Here is a 4,261-nt window from a genome sequence, read left to right as displayed (position 1 = left end):
AGTGTCTTGCATTTGAAAGTTGTCTAACTCTCTCAACTATAAAGTTGGTCCCATATGTGGCAGAAGGCTGTGGCTAATAGGGCTTAGCCCCCTCAACCTAATTTTGTGGTGGCCGGCAACAGCAGAAGCACCATGGCACCACTATCCCACAGCACCCGGTGCTGCTCTGCATGCAGCCAAGCCAGCACCCACATGCACTCAGCTCTCTGCAGCTCCACTGCTCCAGCACCACCACCACGCCCCGCTGCCATAGGCCATGCCCAGGCCCCCCCCCCCCCCCCCCACCCAACCAATGTCCGGCCCCCCCCCCCCCCGAAATAATATTTTCTCCCGCCACCTATGGTTGGTCCAGTAAAGATATTACCCAAAGAAATCCTTGCCTCTCACATAATTCCTGGATCATCACAGCTACAACATCACTCTAACACTGAAACAATTATGTTATCATCATCTGAAGATCCCTGTTGTCCAAGCTTTTTCTTACAACAGAATATGGAAGACCCCAACTTTACCATCAGGGCTTGGGGTGCCCTCATAGCCAAAATGGTTTCACGAATCTGGCACTACCCTATGGTCTGATAAACCTAAATATATACAATAAAAATGCCCAAATTAATAGGAAAAAAATCAAAATTGCATACCAAACAATTATGAGCTATATCTGAGCATTAGACTCCTTTCTTGCCTTTTCTTAATTCCTTCCCTTTATGAATCTTTTATATTTACTCCCTCTTTTTTCCCTTCCATCCCCCTCAAATTCTCTCTCTCCTTACATGTCAGCTACTCTTCACTCTTTTATCCCAACAAACTGGGAAAAGGAAATATAAAAAATTCGCTACACTGTTGTTACCAGTTTAGCACAGGTCTAAGCAACTATACAATGCAACAGAGAATGAATGTTGTGACTGACTGAACAGCAGGATCTTAACAGGACCAGAATGGGACATCAGCTCAGCTAGCATCTAAGATTCAGAAGGTCTTTGTTGAAAAGTTAACTGAACCTAAGCTCCAGTCACCTCCAAGGTCTGAGGGTGAGTAATCTCTTGTTAAGGCTTTCAGGTTGTGGTTTGAGTTCATCTCTAATTATAACCATGTATTTTTTTTTTACTTGTCATGAGCACTGAATTTCTTTTACAGTGGGTGCAACTACATAAGGCACTTAGCTGTGCAGTAGCATAGTTTACTGGACAGTAACTGTGCACATAGATTCATAGATTGTTTCATAGATTGTAGAGAAGGGACCACAAAAGATCATTACATCTGACGCCCTGCCCCTGGCAGGAAAGAGGTCTGAGGTAAGATGACCCCAGCCAGGTGACTATCAAGCCTCCTTTTGAAGACCTCCAAGTTAGGTGATAGCACCACCCCTCCTGGAAGCCCAGGCCAGATTCTGGCCACCCTTACTGTAAAAAATTTCTTCCTAATGTCTAACCTGAATCTACTCTCCACTAATTTGCACCCATTATTCCTAGTTACTCCTAGGAGTGCTCTGGTAAATAGCACATCTCCAATTCCCTGTTATCCCCCCTTGATAAACTTATAAGCAGCTACAAGGTCTCCCCTCGGACGTCTCTTGTGAAGGCTGAAGCGATCCAGATCCCTCAACCTCCCCTTGTAAGGTCTTTCATGGAGGCCACTAATCATGTGAGTGGCCCTCCTCTGAACCTTCTCCAGATTCTCTGCATCCCTCTTGAAGTGTGGCGCCCAAAACTGGACACAGTACTCCAACTGCAGCCTGACCAATGCCACATAGAGAGGGAGCATCACCTCCCTTGATCTGTTGGTCATGCATCTGCTAATGCATGACAAGGTGTGATTGGCCTTGTTGATGGCTTTGTTGCACTGCCAGCTCGTGTTCATCCTGGAGTCAGCTATGACTCTGACTTCAAGATCCCTCTCAGCCACTGAGCTGCTGAGGAGGTCATCCCCCAACCTAGAGGTGTGGTGGGGATACCTCCTCCCTAGGTGGAGTACTTTGCATTTATCTTTCTTGAATTGCATCCTATTTTGTTCTGCCCATTGATCCAACCTGTCCAAATCAGCCTGTATCTGCTCCCTGTCCTCCGGTGTGTTAACTTTGCCCCATAACTTGCTATCATCTGTGAACTTGGAGAGGGTGCTCTCCACACCCTTGTCCAAATCGATGAAGATATTAAATAACACCGGTCCAAGGACCAAACCCTGTGGGACCCTGCTGCCCACCTCCTTCCAGGCCGAGAACGAACTGTCCACCACCACTCTCTGGATGCAGTCCCTAAGCCAGTTGGCCACCCACCTGACCATGTAAGTGTCCACTCCACAGCCTGCTAGCTTCCCTATGAGAATAGGATCTGAAACTGTGTTAAAGGCCTTCCTAAAATCCAGGTAGGTGACATCAGCCTCAGCTCCTGTGTCAAGGTAGTGTGTGAGTTGGTCATAAAAGGATATAAGGTTTGTCAGGCAGGATCTACCTGTGATGAACCCATTCTGGTTTCCTTTCAGCATCATATCCCCTGCTAGGCCTTCACAAATGTGCTCTTTGAAGATTTTTTCCAGTATTTTCCCAAGGACAGAGGTAAGACTGACTGGCCTAAAGTTACCTGGCTCGTCCCTTCTCCACTTCTTAAAAATGGGCACCACATTGGCCCTTTTCCAATCCTCATGGACCTGGCTGGAGCACCATGAATACTCAAAAAGCCATGCCAGCGACTCAGCATGACACTGGCCAATTCCTTCAGCACCCATGGATGGAGGTCTTCCAGGCTGGATGATTTGTACCCATCCAGCCCTTCCAAGTTAACTAAGTCAGCACTAACCTTTGGTGGTTCAGTGCCTTTTGGACATCTGTCTATGTTCAAGGTGGGGGAATTCTCTTAATCAGTACTTAGGAATACTGAAGCAAAGAACTCATTGAAGAACTCTCCCTTTTTCCTTGTGTCAAGCACCAACTGCCCTGATTAGTCCTGCAGGGACCCTATGTTACTCTGTGCCTTCCTTTTGCTCGCTATGTATCTGTAGAAGGGCTTTTTATTGTCCTTAATTGTTGTAGCCAGCCTAAGCTCCAGTCCTGCCTTGGCCTGCCTAACTGATTCCCTGCAATAGCGCACCAGGGAGGTGTATTTCTCCTTGGTTCCTGCCCCCTGCTTCCACTGCCTATAAATCTCTTTCTTTGCCCCAGTCTCTTCTGGAGTTCCTTGTTCAGCCAAGGGGGCTTTTTTTATCCCCTTACCCCCTTTCCCATGTAAGGGGATAGACTCCTTTCATACCCCAAGGATCACTCCCTTGAGAAACCTCCAACCCTCCTGGACCCCCATTTGCTCGACTTTAAAAGCCATAGAGGCAATTTGAGCCCTGGGGCACACCAGCAAGCAGCCTGAGGCCACTTCATGCCCTGTGTCCCTCTGGACAGGCCACAGGCCAGCAGTCCCAGCCTGCCTGCACCCCAGTGCCAGTGCCTGGCACCGCATTGCCATGCACCTGCCAGGCCTGTGCCAGCCAGGGCTGCAGGCTCCATCCAGACATGCCAGTCCACAGTACCTCCATCTGCTTGTGCTCCAGGGCCAGAGCTTCACCCAGAAATACCAGTCCACGTGGTGCCAAATGTCCTTACAGACCATATCCTCCACCCACCACCTGTCCTGGTGGGCTGTGTCATCCACCTGCCACCTGTTCATCTGGGTCACATCATCCACCTGCCAAGCCTGAGTATCCACCAAACAGTCCTCCAGTGCCGTGACCAGGAAGTTTGGTAGGAAGGTTCCTGTCCAGTGTCCTCCTCTGGTGGACTGGAGCTGGCACATCCATAGGGCCCTGGCTGTGAGTGGCAGTGATCCTGATGCTGCATCCCAGCTGCCAAGTGCAGCCTCTCCCCTTGTGCAGTTGCAGACCCTGTATAGCCAAGAGAAAAGCTGCCTGAGTTTGCAACATTTCATAGATAAGAAGCTCTGTACCACAGGCCATGAGGTACCTAGCCACAGACTGGGTGGTCAGGTATGCAGGAGTATCTAGGTACCATAGTAAATCATGTAAATAGGCCCAGGCCCAGGCAGCCACTGGTTCAGCCCCCTGTTCCTGCTCGCTCCAGAGGGGCCAGCGGGCCACTGGGTGCTAGCCACAGACAGCCTGCCTCTCCCACATCATTCCCAGGGCAGGACAGTCCAGGCTCCTGGCAGCACCTGCTGCCATGGCTCCAGACCCCACTGATTCCCTCCCCCCACACTCTCTAGCAGTCTGTCTTCTGTGCTGTCCCCCCTCCCTCCCTGCCCACAGCTCCTGAGTTCAG

Source organism: Alligator sinensis, unplaced genomic scaffold (genome assembly GCF_000455745.1).
Source record: "Alligator sinensis unplaced genomic scaffold, ASM45574v1 scaffold68_1, whole genome shotgun sequence".
In the NCBI taxonomy this organism is placed as follows: Eukaryota; Metazoa; Chordata; order Crocodylia; family Alligatoridae; genus Alligator; species Alligator sinensis.
This window is presented reverse-complemented; position numbering follows the sequence as displayed.